The following is a 17,017-nucleotide window of genomic DNA, read 5'->3' on the forward strand; positions in this document are numbered from 1 at the left end:
CCAAGCCTTATAGCGAGTGAGAAAAAAATGTCACTTCCTGGCAGACCCAAGAATCTCAAGATATTTGAGAGACCTAAGTAAGAGGGAAATTTACCTAAATCTGTATGTACTGGAAGTGAAGTCTGATGTCTGCCTTGGTTTGTCTCCATAGCCTTGAGAGTATTTTAAAAGTCCAATCTGAGATTCTTTATAAAAAGTGCCAGCAAAGCAAACTTAAAAGGAGCCTATATGGTCAATTGCTATTCTTAATCAGCCAAAGTTCAATGAGACCAAATTAGTCTTACTCTAATTATCATTGGTAGAAATGGGGGTGACTACAGAGAGAAAAAGTATGTCTCAGAAGAAAAACTATAGTATATCTGTTATTAGACTGTATCCCTGTTCATTGTTTTTGAGTTTTCATTATCTACCTGAAAATAATATTATCCACCTATAGACTGGACTGGATCCTGAATTCTTTTAGTTTCCACAGATATCTGGAGGCACAACTCTTCAACTAAGAATAAGACTTCAGTTTCTGAAGCCCTGTATGCTGAGACCAGACAATTTGATGTAAATTTTAAGGGACAAAACTTGTACTTCATACGTGAGCCATTCAGATAGTTTACTGAAACATTCAATGTCATAACCAGAGTCATTCAAAATGCAAACTCTCATGAGAAGTTGATGACATCACACTGTAGACAGTTTTAACCAAGACGTTGGAACAACATTCCTCATCATAATGAGGATTCTTTCCTTCTTATTTTTTTCCTTGCTTATGTCTACCTCCTTCACTTGGCAGCATAATGTTGTAATTAAAATTTCAGAGTCAGTAGCTTCTGGATATAACTTGACAAAGTGTGAGATTTGTCATGCCAAATCACCTAGTGAGTAACTTTAGCAGCATCCCTAATGCAACTGTTGTTCAAATTGTACTGTAGTCCCTTTTATCATGTCAGACCTCTAGACCCATTTGTTCTCATTCTTTGTTTTAATTTAACCCAGTCATGGAATACTAGATAATAGTATTGCTACTGACTAGCTGAACAGGAAAGAAAAATCTGTGCAGTTGCCGATGCTTCTTATTACACATGGAAAAATATGTTGGGTATTATGGTTGCAAAAAAATTAATTAACAGGCTACTTGGTTAAAATGGGTAGATTCCTCATATGGCTTATTCTTGGATGCATTTAATTTTAGTTGGTTTGGTTCATTGGGACACTTGGCAAGGGGCATACTTCAAACACATGGTATTACCCTTCTGATATTCATAATGGCTGGTTCTATATTTTTGCAGTTGTGAATTGTGCTGCTATAAATGTGTGTGCAAGTGTCTTTTTCATAGAATGACTTCTTTCCCTCTGGGTAAATACCCAACAGTGAGACTACTGGATCAAACAGTACTTCTACTTTTAGTTATTTAGTTCTTTAGTACTTTTAGTTCCATACTGTTTTCCATAGTGGTTGTACTAGTTTACATTCCTACCAGCAGTATAAAGGTGTTCCCTTTTACCACATACATACCAATATATATTATTTTTTGATTTTTAAATTATAGCCATTCTTGCAGGAGTAATATAGTATCTCATTGTGGTATGATTTGTATTTCCCTGATAATTAGTGATGTTGAGCATTTTTTCATATGTTCGATGGCCATTTATATATCTTCTATTGAGAATTGTCCATTCATGTCATTAGTCCACTTTTTGATGGGATTATTTGTTTTTTTCTTGCTGATTTGTTTGATTTCCTTGTGGATTCTGGATATTAGTTCTTTGTTGGATGCATAGTTTGCAATAATTTCCTCCTACTCTGTGGATTGTCTGTTTACTCTGCTGGTTTTTTTTTTTTTCCTGTGCAGAAGCTTTTTAGTTGAATTAAGTCCCATCTATTTATCTTTGTTTTCGTTGCATTTACTTTTGGATTTTTGGTCATGAACTCTTTGCCTAAGCCAATGTCTAAAAGAGTTTTTTTGATGTTATCCTCTATTATGTTTATGGTTTCAGGCCTTAGATTTAAGTCTTTGATCCGTCTTGAGTTGATTTTTGTATAAAGTGAGAGATTAGGATCCAGATTCATTCTTCTACTTGTGGCTTCCCAATTATCTCCGCACCATTTGTTGAATAGGGTGTCTTTTCCCCATTTTATGTTTTTTATGTTTTTGTTTGCTTTGTTGAAGATCCGTCATCAGCTTCTCATGTGAGTTTGCATTTTGAATGACTGGTTATGACACTGAATGTTTCAGTGAACTATCTGAATGGCTCACATATCAAAAACAGTTTATGTTTTTGTTTGCTTTGTTGAAGATCAGTTGGCTCTAAGTATTTGGCTTTATTTCTGGGTTCTCTATTCTGTTCCATTGGTCTACATGCCTATTTTTATCCAAGTACCATGCTGTTTTGGTAAATATAGTGTTGTAGTATAGTTTGAAGTCAGATAATGTGATGCCTCCATATTTGCTCTTTTTGCTTAGTATTGCTATGGCTATGTGGTCTCTTTTTTTGTTGTTGTTGTTCCATGTGAATTTTAGGATTGGTTTTTCTAGTTCTGTGAAAAATGATGACGGTCTTTTGATGGAAATTGCATTGAATTTGTAGATTGCTTTTGGCAGCATGGTCATTTTCACAATGTTGATTCTACTCAGTCATGAGCATGGAATGTGTTTCCATTTGTTTGTGTTGTCTATGGTTTCTTTCAGCAGTGTTTTATAGTTTTCCTTGTGGAAATCTTTCACCTTCTTGGTTAGGTATATTCCTAAGTATTTTTATTTTTTTTGCAATTGTTGTAAAAGGAATTGAGTTTTTTTATTTGATTCTCAGCTTAGTCATTGTTGGTGTATAACAGTGTTATTGATGTGTATACATTGATTTTGTATCCAGAAATTTTACTGAATTCATTTATCAGATCTAGGAGCTCTTTGGATGAGTCTTTAGGGTTTCTAGGTATACAATCATATCATCAGTGAACAATGACAGCTTGACTTCCTCTTTACCAATTTGGATGCCCTTTATTTATCTTGTCTGGTTGCTCTGGCTAGGATTTCCAATACTGTGTTGAATAGAAGTGGTGAAAGTGGGCATCCTTCTCTTGTTCCAGTTCTCAAAGGGAATGCTTTCAACTTTTCTTCATCCAGTATAATGTTGGCTGTGAGTTTGTCATAGATAGCTTTTATCAACTTGTGGTATGTCCCTTCTATGTCACCTTTGCTGAGGGTTTTAATCATGAAGTGCTGGATGTTGTCAAATGCTTTTTCTTCATCTGTTGAGACAATCATATGATTTTGTTTTAATTCTGTGTACGTGATGTATCACATTTATTGACTTGTGTATGTTAAATCATCTCTGCATCCCTGGAATGAAACTCACTTGATCATAGGGGATTATCTTTTGATATGCTGCTGTATTCAGTTAGCTAGTATTTTGTTGAGAATTTTTGTGTCTACGTTCATCAGGGATATTGGTCTGTAGTTTCCCTTTTTTGTTATGTCCTTTCCTGGTTTTGGCATTAGGATGATCCTGGCTTCACAGAATGATTAAGGAGGATTCCCTCTTTCTCTATCTTTTGGAATAGTTTTAATAGTATTGGTACCAATTCTTCTTTGAATGCCCAAGAGCAATTAGTTGTGAATCTATCTGGTCTTGCATTTTTTTGTTGTTGACTTTTTTTTTTAAAATTACTGTCTCAACCTTGCTATGTTTTATTGGTCTGTTCAGAGTTTCGGTTTTTTCCTGATTTTATCTAAGAGGGTTGTATGTTTCCAGGCATTTATCCAAATCCTCTAGGTTTTCCAGTTTGTGTGAATAAAGGTGTTCATAGTAGCCATGAATGATGTTTTATATTTTTGTGGTATCTATTATAATATCACCCATTTTATTTCTAACTGAGCTTATTTGGATCTTCTCTCTTCTTTTGTTGGTTAGTCTCACTAATGGTCTAACAATTTTGCTTTTCTTTTCAAAGAACCAGCTTTTTATTTCATTTATCATTTGTATTTTTTGTTTCAATTTCATTTAGTTCTGCTTCAGTCTTTTTTATTTCATTTCTTCTGCTTCATTTAGGTTTGGTTTGTTTTTGTTTCTGTAGTTACTTAGATTGTCTCTTTGTACTCTTTCAGACTTTTTGATGTAGGCATTTAATGCTATGAACTTTCCTCTTAACACTGCTTTTGCCGTATCCTAGAGGTTTTGGTAAGTTGTGTCACTATTATCATTCAGTTCAAGGAATTTTAAAATTTCTATCTTGATTTCATTGTCAACCCAGTGATCATTCAGGAGCAGATTATTTAATTTCCATAGTACTCAGCGTTCCTTTTGGAGTTAATTTCCAATTTTATTCCACTGTGGTCTGAGAGGATAGTTGATAAAATTTTGATTTTCTTACATGTATTGGTAGTGGTGAATTCTCTCAGCATTTGTTGATCTGAACAAAACTTTATCTCTCCTTCATTTATGAAGCTTAGTTTTGGTGGATACAAAATTCTTGACTGGCAATTATTTTTAGTAGGCTAAAGATTGGACACCAATCCCTTCTGGCTTGTAGAATTCCAGAATTTCTGGTGAGAAATCTGCTGTTAATCTGATAGATTTTTCTTTATAGGTTAACTGATGCTTTTCTTCACAGTTCTTAAGATTCTTTCCTTTGTCTTGACTTTATATAACTTGATGACTGTGTTCCTGGGTGATGATATTTTGTGATGAATTTCTGAGGTGTTCTGTGAACTTCTTGTATTTGGATGTCTAGATTTCTAGTGAGCCCAGGGAAGTTTTCCTTGATTATTTCTTCAGATATGTTTTCCTAACTTTGAGGTTCCTCTTCTTCCTCAGGAAAACTAGTTATTCTTAGGTTTGGCCGTTTATATAACCTTTTTTTAACATATTGCCAGAATTACTTTTCTGATTCCTTCTCATTTTGGTAGGCTATTTCAGTGAAAAACTCTGAATCTCAAGGGCTGCTGTTTATTCTTTTGTCCTATGGGGTGATCCCTTGATGTGATGCCTTCCCGCTTTCCCTAGGGATGGGGCTCCCTGCAAGCTAGATTGCAGTGATTGTTATTACTCTTCTGGGTCTCACCACCCACAGGGACGCCCAGGTTCTGGGATGGTGCCAGGGAATGTCTGCAAAGATCCATCTTCAGATCTCCCAGCCATGGATACCAGCACCTGCTATGGGGGAGATTTCAGGAGAGTGAAGTAGATGGAGTGAGAGTCATTGGCTATAGATATGTTTATGGTGCTGGCTTTCTTGAATGCTGGTTATGGGAACAGTGAAGTTGTCACATGAACAGACTCAGGACCACTGGTTAGCCAGGATGTTGCAGGCAATGGAATTAACTTTTGTTTTATCCTTCCTTAGAGCAGGGTTGTTCTGTCATGAGTTGTAATTTCCTAGTTGGTAGGCCTCCAGCCAGGAGGTGGCAGTTTCGAGAGAGCAGCAGAGTTTTTCACCTGTCTTGTGGAATTTGCAATGGCTTGCCACTTCTTTCAAAGGATCTGTGATTTCTTTCAGGTTTATATGTATGCTCCTGCAGTGGTTTCTGGAGAAAAAGCCCACAGTGTGTGTCTCCATGTTGTTAAGTCTGTCCAAGTGGGACCTGCACATCAGCCCTCTCCATTTTTTTCTTTTTTTTTTTTGAAAGAATGAATCCTTTTTTTTTTTTTTTTTTTTTTTTACTAGTGAGGAAGAACAGCTATATAAAGGAGAATAGTGGTGACAAGGAGAACAGTGGTCATAACTACATCATTTAAAATATTTAAAATAATTCAGTTTTTGGCACAGAATTTCTTGATTTGAATAATCTTTGGCTAGCTCAACTAGCATAAGCATCTTATCTTTAAACACTTGCATGGCTTGTAATACCAGTTACAGTTGAGATATGTGCGATGGATAAGCAAGGGGAAAAATAGAAAAAACTTACATAATAAAGCAGGTAACATGTTAGACAAAACTTAGTAAAAATGCCACCTTATCCATCAAGCAGAGATTACATGAGTAACATCATACAGGGACTCCTCAAGATCATTACTGAGGTATAATTCTGAGATAGATATTTTAACCTAGGTAACATATGGTCAGAAATAAAGAAAAAAAATTTAATCAAAAAAAGATTCTAATGGAATATTTTTAAGTCCTACAAAGTCTTTAAGTTGTCTTAAAAATGGCTGAAGGTTTTTTTAATTGTATAGCAGTTTAATATGAAGTTTGTGGTAATCAACAGATATTGAAAAATCCTTCCCTTGGCAATCCTGGATTTTAAATGTCTTTTGAAATTTCAAGCAGCTCACAATATGGCAAAGTCTAGGAATGAATGTTGCACAGATCTTTCCTTCTGGGTAGAACATTAATTCTGAAAATGGAAGTTTAGGATATTTAGCTTATGTGAGTTGGCAGAAAACTAATGTTCTCTGGGGACATTTTAGAATATGGACAATAATTGTGATTGCCATAGCTTAGGTTTTATACATACGATGTTATAAGCAATGACATAGCAAAGATATTTAAAACACTCTCAGTTGCTCAGGCTTTTGCTTCAGTTTTTCTTGCTATCCATTTCTTACAATTATTTGGGCATTCTCACTGAATGCTTTTCAATTTTGTTCCTTGATTTTTAAAAATAAAATGTTGTTTTAATAAAAGTATTACATACAAAAATATTTGAAAGAAATTAAATGTAAATAGTATTAAAATATATAAAAATGATATTTACTTGATCCTCTCATACCAGTCCTTAGAGACAAGTGTTTTTAACTCATTCAGCTTATTTTCTAAGTATTTTTCTGCATGATTTTAAACAATATGCATATATTGCATTTTCTTTTCTTATTAAATGAATATTTTCTATTATGGTTATCAAGGCAAAATAAGCAGGTGGGCATTAACCTGGAGTTTCTGTACTCAGAATTTGTATGTTAGCATACCAGAAAGTAACTTGGAAATATTTCTTGTAACTGACTTAAAAAATAAAACAACAATAAAATGAGATTCAGCAAATCTCAAACATCCAACAAGTCAACCGGTTGTACAACTAGGGACCTCCCATCAGACCATACCATGTAAGTCAAATGCCTCATCATAGCATGCCCAAATAAGGCAGACACCTAGCTGTAGCCAGTCAGGTGATTCCTCTACTTTGTTTCATGTTTTCCTCCTCATGCTGCTGAGTGGTCCTCTCTGAACCTCTTCTTTTCCTGAGTGCTGACCTATCTAGGAATTGCTTTTGGCTCAAATAAAGTCATTCAAATTTAAGTTGTCTAATATTTTTCTTTCCACATGGTATGTAAGGATTTAACTCACAATTCCTCTTCTCCTTCCTGATCCTTCACATCGTCTCAGTATATCTCAATTTTAGTTAAAAGATTACTCAGTATTTTCACTATTTTGACTACGTAAATATTGTTCATGCTGAACCAGGAAGAATACTATGATTTTTAAAAATTGTTGTGTATTTTCTCTATAGTTTACAGAAGCCCTCATGTTATTTGTTTGCTTTTCACTTAGTTTTCTTTGAACATCTAATTATTTTTTAATGTTTTCTAATAGTTCTCTAAATGCCCCTCAGTGTAATTTTCTTGCAGTCAAACTTAACAGATGAGTTATTAATTCCAAGTGTTTTTCCTGGAAACAGCTTTCATGCTCTGATCTGAACAGGTTGCTCTCTATGTCAGATAAACATGTTTTGTTTTTTCTAGGAATTGTTTAGTTTTATTTCAGGAACTATCTTTATTTGTATCTTTTGTTGATTATTTTTCCCTGAATCTCTTGCATATTATTTTAATTATGATTCAACTGTAAATAAAAGCAAAACTCCCCAAACAGACACTAAATAATGAAAGTTTACTTCTTTTTATATAAAAATAATCATATAAAAAGTAGATAGCTTGGGCTAGTACTGTAGTTTCACAAGTATCAGGCACCTAGACTTTTATTTTGCTTGTCTGCCATACCTATCATGTTGCCTCATGGGCCAAGAGAGTTGCTCAGTCTCCATCCATCATGTCTTCATTCCAACCAATATTGAGAGGAAAGGGTGAAAACCAGTAAATCCCATCTTTTAAAAATACTTTTCTTACATTTCTTTAGCCAAAATAGTTCCTTGGCTGTCTCACCTTGTGAGGACGTTTGATAAATAGGTTATTTTACCTGAACTGAAATATTTGCATCTAAAATTTGAAATTATATTACTAAGTACAATGCGTATAATGGGTATTGAGAGTCAGCTACCACATCTGCATTATCAGCTTCACTAGGAGAAATAGGGAGGTATCAAGAACGGGCAGAGGGAAAAGTCACACTGTGATGTAGGCTGGATGACAGCCTAAACCAGTTCCATGGGAAGATTGGAGCTAAAATAGCTCATCGGGGATGTTCCACTTGGGACCTAAGTAGATGGGCCTTTATATTCCTGTGTCTATCAATCACTAAGTGTGGATCCCTCTAGGAAACATATGATCTTGGGTGAAGCAATTCTCTTTAACTAAGGCAATCTCTGAAAAGCCTGACAGTAGTCTCTGACAGCCCTTTATAAAGGGCAGCCAAAATGAAGGGTGATATATTTTGCATCTGTATCCAAATCTCATCCAAATCTCATGTCGAAATGTAACCACCAATGCTAGTGGGGATTAGTGAGAGCTGATTGGATCATTGGGACAATTTCTCATAGCTTAGCACCATCCCCCTTGGTGCTGTCATGCCAACAGTGAGGTCTCACAAGATGTTTGTGTTTTTTGTTTTGGTTTGGTTTGGTTTTTTTGAGACAGAGTCTCACTCTGTTGTCCAGGCTGGAGAGCAGTGGTGCGATCTCGGCTCACTGCAAGCTCTGCCTCCCGGGTTCATGCCATCCTCCTGCCTCAACTTCCTGAGTAGCTGGGACTACAGGCACCCACCACCATGCCCAGCTAATTTTTTGTACTTTTTTCTTAGTAGAAACGGGGTTTCACCATGTTAGCCAGGATGGTCTCAATCTCGTGACCTTGTGATCTGACCGCCTCAGTCTCCCAAAGTGTTGGGATCATAGGCATGAGCCACTGTTCCAAGCCATGGTCATAGATTTTAAATCAGATAGATTTGTATTAAATTTTGAGCTCCACCAAAGCTGTATGACCTCGGGAATGCTTCTTTTTCCCTTATCTGCTAAGTATGGTAGGATGATAGAATTAAATGAGAAGAGAATAGAAAAAGTTTAGCCCAGGGCCCAGCACAGAGCAGCCATTTGATAAATCACAGCTACTGCTGTTGCAAATATTCTTGCTGCTGGTGCTGACAGTGCAAAGTATGCTATGGCAAGAGTAGAAAGAACCTCCTTCCTGTATTTGTCATATCCACTCAACAATGATTCTGCCAATATTCATGAAGTGTCTACCATGTATCCAACACAGAGTTAGACATCTGGTGTTAAGGAATAAACAAAAGAGCATGACTCCTGTGTTCATTGTGCTTAGGAACTAGTTATAAGTTGAATATTGAGACATAAACAAAATTATAGAAATGCAGATAGGGATAAGCTCTCTAATGGAAAATTCACTGTTATATTCTCTAATGGAGAACATAAAAGGGAAATGAAATTTAGCTGAAATGTGTAGAATAGCCTTTCTGAGGACCTACTGCTGAGACCTGAAGAAATAAAATGAGACAAAAGGCAAATAAATAGATGAGGAACCCTCCAGGCTTTGCATGTGCAAAGGCCCTTGAGTAGGAAAGAAATATGTGCACTTGAGGAACTGCCAGAAGGCTAGTATGGCTGAAATTTCATTGGAGAGTGGGGAGAAGTGATATGATATGGAGAGAGAGAAGTAGACAGGAGCCTGATCCAACTACTTGTAAAAGTTGTAGTTTTTTTTTTTTCCTAAATGCAATGAAAAGTTGTTTTTAATAGAAGAATTAGACAGTTGAATCTACATGGTTTAAAAAACAGTTTGACAGCTTTGTGGATGATGGAGTAGAGAGATGCAAAGCAGAACAGGATGACCAGTTAAAAGCATTTTATTATTCCAGGGAGGATATAACAGTAGCTTAAGGAAGACTCATGGCAGTAAAGAAGGAGATGAATGAATATTTTATATGCATACACACACACATATATATATATAGTAGATACAGCTTTGTTTACCCTTACGTTTTTAAATCTGTCAAACAAAAATCAGAAAAGTTAAAATAACTTGCTCAAGATCGCACAGGTAGAAAGTAGTGTTACTGGAACCTGACCTTATATTTGGCTTAATTCTAAAGTCCTTACTTTGAGCATTATTCCATTCTGTGTTTGCCACCTAATCCAGAGGATGAGTCTAGATTCTACACCTCTGCACTGGCATCAGTGATTCCTTTCAGCTTCTGAACCCTCAGGCTTTGCAGTGACTGAGGAGACAGCGGGTGTGCCAGGCGCATCTTTGAGGCAACCGCAGCCAGTTTCCAATGGGTCCCAATATCAGTATCATCAGTGGCCCTAGGCACTCTCCTCCAGAGTGCTCTAGGGTTTCAGAAAAGTGCCCTTTACAGAAAGTGAGGGGAATTATTGAAGCTTTACCCTCATACATTAGGAAAAGTGGAATGGTAATGGCTTCTATTGTGGGATGCTGCAGATAATTAAACAGAGGAATGAAAATAACTGTTTTGAAAGGAATATGGAAGATCACTGAACCAGAGTGTTTTGATCAGGTGATGAAAAAGGATTCAGGAGATTATTAAGAGAATATGATTCTGGAGAGGGAGGAGAAAGGGGGTTAGACTGATTATAAAGCATCAAAATCTGGACATGGTTTCAGAGAGGAAACCTGGAAAAATACATCAGATGTTAGAGTTTGGGAAGTACAGTAATAATCGATACCACTATTGAAAGGTTACTATATGCAATTAAATGCATCATCTCATTTAATCTAATCTCACAATCACACTTATTTACTTGATATCAGAGATACCAAGAAATTTGTCTTGCATTGCATAACTAATAAGTGATGGAGTCAGGATATTGAATCTGTCTGTCCCCAAAGGTAAACTCAAATATTAAATTCTCCTGATACTGAGAGGGGGAAGGGCATGAAATGGGTTTTGAATGAATCCTGTCTCTGATTCTTGCTTCTTATCCTAAACAGAAAGGGAGCCATAAAGGAGTGCAGAAGAGAGGAAAATAAGTTACCAGTATAGTCTTTGGGATGACCTTTCTTTAGCACACTGAAAGAATAAAGTGAAGGTTGCAAAGCTTGACAAATGGCACAGGCAAATCTTTGAAGGCTGTAACTCTGGTGACAGAATGAGGTTTCTTGGGAGTTATTACAGATACCAGACAAACAGTAGTACATTTTAAATCATGTATGGGGAATAATAACAGTGATGAGATTTCTCTTCTTACTGTCCCCTTCTTTTGTGTGACATATTGTACAGGAGGTGGGGAAGTTGTGTGGGAGGGGATTTATACTAGAGCTTAGAAATATTAATATATGTGAGATGCCAACAGTCAGAATTTAACTGATTGCCATTTGGTCAAGGGAGCTTATTTCCAGTGAGAGAATACATTGTCAGAGACAGAAGGAACTTCTACATTCTAGGCCAAGGCTGTTTAAGGAGGAAGATAGTGAGTTGCTGATAAAGTCTGTGAACTGCATTGATCATGGAGCTAGTTGCTAGCTATAGCAATAGTTGCCATTTATCAAGCACTTTCTATGCCAGGCACTATTCTAAGTACTTCTCATGTTTTACTACCTTATTCAATTATCATAAAACCCTGTGTATCAGTTGCTATCATAGTAATTCCAATTTTACAGATAAGAAAACTAAGGCAGAGAAAGGTTAAGAAATATGCCTAAGTTTGTATCGCTAATAGGTATTAGTTGAGATTTGAGCCTAAGAGATTTGACTGTAGAGCCTGTTATGTTTAACCATTGTACTATCCTGCCTCTCTTGCAAATCCCACATCTGTTTATTTTCTGAATAATGAGTATGCAGATTAGATTTTCTTTGAAGACCCGCTTCACTTTGCTTATCTTAAAAACATTAAAAAACCATTTTTAAGCAGCATTGAAAATTGATTTCAAAAAAGCCTTTTTAGCACAGAGCCCTCTATAAATGTCCTCTGTCTTATACATGGAAGATAGAACCCTAGATAGAAACTTAGGGAATGAATTACTTATTATAGAACTAAATGCACAAAATAAATATTAAACTGCTTGATAAGAGTAGGTGGAAATTGCCATACTTAATGGTCTAATCCTGTAAAGGTTATTTTTTCTTTTTTTAAAAAAATAGGCTTGACTTTTCTTCTCTGGTCAGGTATACTGTGGGGTGGGTTGGAAGTGGATCAAGACTTGTTCAAGAGAGTATCTGCCCTCAAAGCCATGGTCAGTGATGGCATTCAAAGATGAGGCAGGCGCCAAAGAATAAGAGGGAGGCTCACTCCACTAAGGCAGAGAAGGAAAGCCTAGTAGACCCCCAGACTGGAGATCAAAAACTAATATGGAAAGTGAGGGTCCAGTGTCTTGGTGGTTAGCAGGAAGCAGCAACCAAGGTCAAGAGGAATTAGAGGGACCAGTCAGTGCTGCTGCCCCTGCTTTCCGGTGAAGGCTGCCTCTGAGAGTCGTCTGGGAGAGCTGCCTATTTGAAGGGCAGCCATACGTCAAGTTGAATGTCTATGGCTCCATTTGGAAAATATGTATGAGTGGAAAGAGAACATGGAGCAGAATGACAATGCACTCTCCTTTAGTCAACTGGCACCGTTTTTCCTTCAAAAACTCACTCTTCTCACTGTACATGTTTTTTTATCTTTCTTATCTCATCATATTCACTCTCATTAAAGTTACCTAAACTTTCCTCCCCTATACCACACATGGTAGAAATAAAATTTCTGTCTTTCTTTTCTCAGAGGCAGTTTAATAGCACCCTGCAGGTCCAAATAGGAGATATGAGCTCTTCCAATGTCAGCCAAAAATATATTAATTCAAATGGGAATTAAAAGAGGGTTGTCACTGTGTTGTTTAAAAGCAAAGATTTTGCTCAGAAAAACTGGGCTACAACTACCTCCGCCACTTACTCATGATGGGTCCACTGCCCTCTCTGTGAGGTTTTGGGCAAGGTTATCCAGTCAGTTAAATGTTAAACTCTCATTTCAACTTTGTAAAATGTTTGCAGAATTGAGTTGGAGAATATAAATGAGGATTGTGCATAATAGGCACCTAATAGATGGTGGCTGTTATTTTTATTGATATTATTTTTATCATTAAAAATGGCAAATAACTGCAAGGTTCAAATAGTAGGGCAGAAAGAACTTACTTAAAGCACTTAATCAATATATTATTATTGTTCTGAAATGCTGCTATTGCAAAACAGCCTAAGAAGCAGCTTAGAATCTATTAAATAAGGCCGCTTTCATCCTCACTGCATTAAAATTCTCTCTTACCCTTACATTTAACTATCTTTCGAGCAAAGAAAATAACTGTCTTTACCTTGACATAAGGTTGTTTTCTAATTTGGTCTCTTGTTGGAATAAAAGAGAGAGAAGACATAATGTATAATGCTTGATTTAGGAATCAGGCAGAACTATTAATACCATTTCATCCTCCTATTTTGGGGTTTAAGGATTGGGGACTGGATTCCTTTTGCCTTTACTAAGGCACACCTGGCTGATGTAAATTTTAGACTCTGGTTGACAGCAGAAAATATGAGGCTCATGTATCTCAGTGAATTTAGAAAAATAGGTTGATAAGCTTTAGGATTGGAATGGGTCAGTGGAATAAAAAGCGAATGAATAGCTTTGGAGGTATAAAAATTATTATATCATAAAAATATAACTGACATTTATTAATCTGAGCTTGAGAAATTCTATATAGATAATCAACCACATTTCTCATTCACTTGTTCATGTATTTATTCAACAGACATTTATTTAGTGCTTTCTATGTTCTAGGTGCTTAAAATTTACATCATCTTAATCTCCAATGATGGATCATAGACTTGGACTGAAACAAAAGGGCTAATGAAGTAAAATGGAATTTTATAGTGTGGAATAATATTCCATTTGTGATTTTTTTTAATTTAATAAGTTTATTTCTTCTTGTTTTGTGCCTCAAACCCACCTCCAGGCCCCATGCAACCTCTGCTTTTTTCTGTCCCAGGTGATGGCAGGAAATTGGAGGGCAGGAACAAAGATGCCAGGGTATTTCTGCTCCCATCCTACATGGAAGACCTTCATGCCCCTTCTTACACTCACTTGGCTCAGGTGCACTTTCTCTCCTTGCTCCTTTAGGCTTAGCGGTGGTAACCCCTTTCCCCTGTTCATAGTCTATGAGTGCCTCTCTACTCTACACTTTTCACTGGTTTCCTTACTTCTCCCCTCTCCTTTGTAAAGAGTTCTTCATAATATTTTCTTCAAAATAATATAAGTGTGAGCCTTCTTTCTCCTGCCAGGACATCAACTGATAGATACATGTAGCTATATAGTCAAATAACCATACCTATAGAGCTAAGAATTTATTTGTTAACAATATAACAAAAACGACAACAAAAACTACTTAAAACAGTTTTAATATTTCAAAAAAAAATACTTTTACTACTGAGCATCTTGAGGTGATCTACTTAGCTATTGTTTTAATTCATATTTATATACACATTTCTAGGGATCTATAGATAGGGCTTTGGTCATCAGTGACTCTCAGGCAATGGATGTGCTTGCTAGCTTTTATTGCCCTGAAATTTTTTAAACTTACATGTTGTTTTGTATACATGAACCCTACATGCCCGGACATATCTGGGAAAGAACACTGAGGCCTTTTCCATAGGAGATTGCTTTACTCCTCCTACTCCTTGCCTCACAATTTCTCTTGATTAAACGGAATAGTGACCAGAAACCAGAAAAAAACAAAAAACAAAAAAAACCTACTATGTTTTATAGTGTTAAAGCAAACTAAATATGACCTGAGAAGGACTCCCTACTTCTATATTTGAGTCCTTGTGGATGAACTGGAACCTAGCTTAATAGTCAAACAAAATTGAAAACCTAACTTAGTAGCATGCACCTATAACAATAGCTGAGTGTTGGCCAATCCCAGTGGCCATACTTCAGTCACTCAAAGACTGTTGAATGTTCAAACTGTCTTCAAATAAGGCAAATACCAACCTGTAACCAAGCTCACTGTTTCTGTATTTCACTTCCGATTCCTGTACGTCTTTTTTTTTTTTTTTTTTGAGACAGAGTCTTGCTCTGTAGCCCAGGCTGGAGTGCAGTGGCCCAATCTCAGGTCACTACAAGCTCTGCCTCTCAGGTTCATGCCATTCTCCTGCCTCAGCCTCCCAAGCAGCTGGGACTACAGGCGCCCGCCACCATGCCTGGCTAATTTTTTGTATTTTTAGTAGAGATGGGGTTTCACCGTGTTAGCCAGGATGGTCTCGATCTCCTGACCTCGTGATCCACCCGCCTTGGTCTCCCAAAGTGCTGGTATTACAGGCGTGAGCGACCATGCCTGGCTGTCACTTTACCTCTTTTGTCTATAAATTTGTTCTGACCACGAGGCACCCCTGGAGTCTCTGTGAATCTGCTGTGATTCTGGTGGCTGCCTGTTCATTGCTCAATGAAACTCTTTTAAATTTATTTTGTTTAAAGTTTTTCTTTTATCAATAGTTTAAAAGGAAAATCAAAAGGAACAGACAGGAGACAGGCAATCTGCTGTCCTTCTCCCATATGGGTGACAATACAGTTGAAAGAATAAGTACTAATTAGCTACATGAAAAGCTCAAGCTGTGATTGTTGAGGAGTTTAATTTTGGGCAAACTGAGATGCTTCCCTAATCCTTTAGAGGTAGAAACAGAGAGAAACTTGGAATGTCTTACCTGTGAAATCTGGCCAATAAGACCTTCATATGTCACAGAGGGAACATCAACAAAGTTATTTACAGGAAATGCTAAGAAAAATACTAATTGAGAATTAAGTAATTTGACTTTTCATAAATATCTTACTCTGAAAAACAAAGTTAAAACACTGTTCTGAAATATTCTTTGATTATATTAAGAGCAAGTTATGGAGGTATATGTTAGAATTAGATTTGTTAAATATCATATTCATAAAGAACTCTATAGAATCTACTATACAACTATATTGCTATGGACTGAAGAGTGGAATAACTTATTTCTGCCTGTATAAGAAATAAATGGCTGTATTGAAAATGAGATGAAGAGTATCACAGTATTTCCCCCCACTACCTGATTAGTAAACACATGTAAAAGAAAAATGACTATGTTTGCTCTTAGGATCATAGCTAGAGACTGAATGTTTGTGTCTTCTCAAAATTCATACGTTAAAACCTAATCCCTAATGTTAGGGCATTTGGAAGTGGGGCCTTTGGGAAGTGATTGGTCATGAGGGCTCTGCCTTCATGAATGGGATCACTGCACTTGTAAAAGAGACTCTCAGAGGGCTCCCTTCCCCTATGTGAACTCAGTGACACTGCCTTCTGTGAACCAAGAAGTGACCCTTGTCAGCCAAGGAATCTGCTGGTGCCTTCATCTTGGACTTCTCAGTCTTCAGAACTGAGAAATAAATTTAAGTTGCTTATAAGCTACCTAGTCTATGATATTTTTGTTATGGCAGTCTAAACAAAGAAAACGATCATCATTTGCTAATCTAATAAGGTGTAGCCCATTCCTTTTCTGAAATCTGACATATAATATCTATACTTGGTTCCCATAATATTCTTTCTTAAAAAAAAATCACGTTACTAACTTTACCTCCCGTCTTCTGATTTCACATTCATTACTCATTGCTATTTAAAAACTAACAGAGTATAAATAATCTATAGTGTTTGTTGGTAACCTGGGTTATAATTTGACTATGTCAGGAGACAAACATTTCAAAATTATATGCTATTATAAGCAACTCACTTATCTTGAGATTCAGTTCTTTTTCCATGAGCATTACCTCCAGCTTTCTGTGATCTGAGGCCCTTTCTTCTGGGCATTGAAAGCATAAACAAGATGAAAAAAAAAAATTTGAACGTTCCCTTTATCCTGGTGATTTTTTTTTCTTTCTTTCTTTCTGGCTACTTCCTTGGTGTTCAGTTACCT

This window comes from Papio anubis, chromosome 8 (assembly GCF_008728515.1).
Source record: "Papio anubis isolate 15944 chromosome 8, Panubis1.0, whole genome shotgun sequence".
NCBI lineage: Eukaryota > Metazoa > Chordata > Mammalia > Primates > Cercopithecidae > Papio > Papio anubis.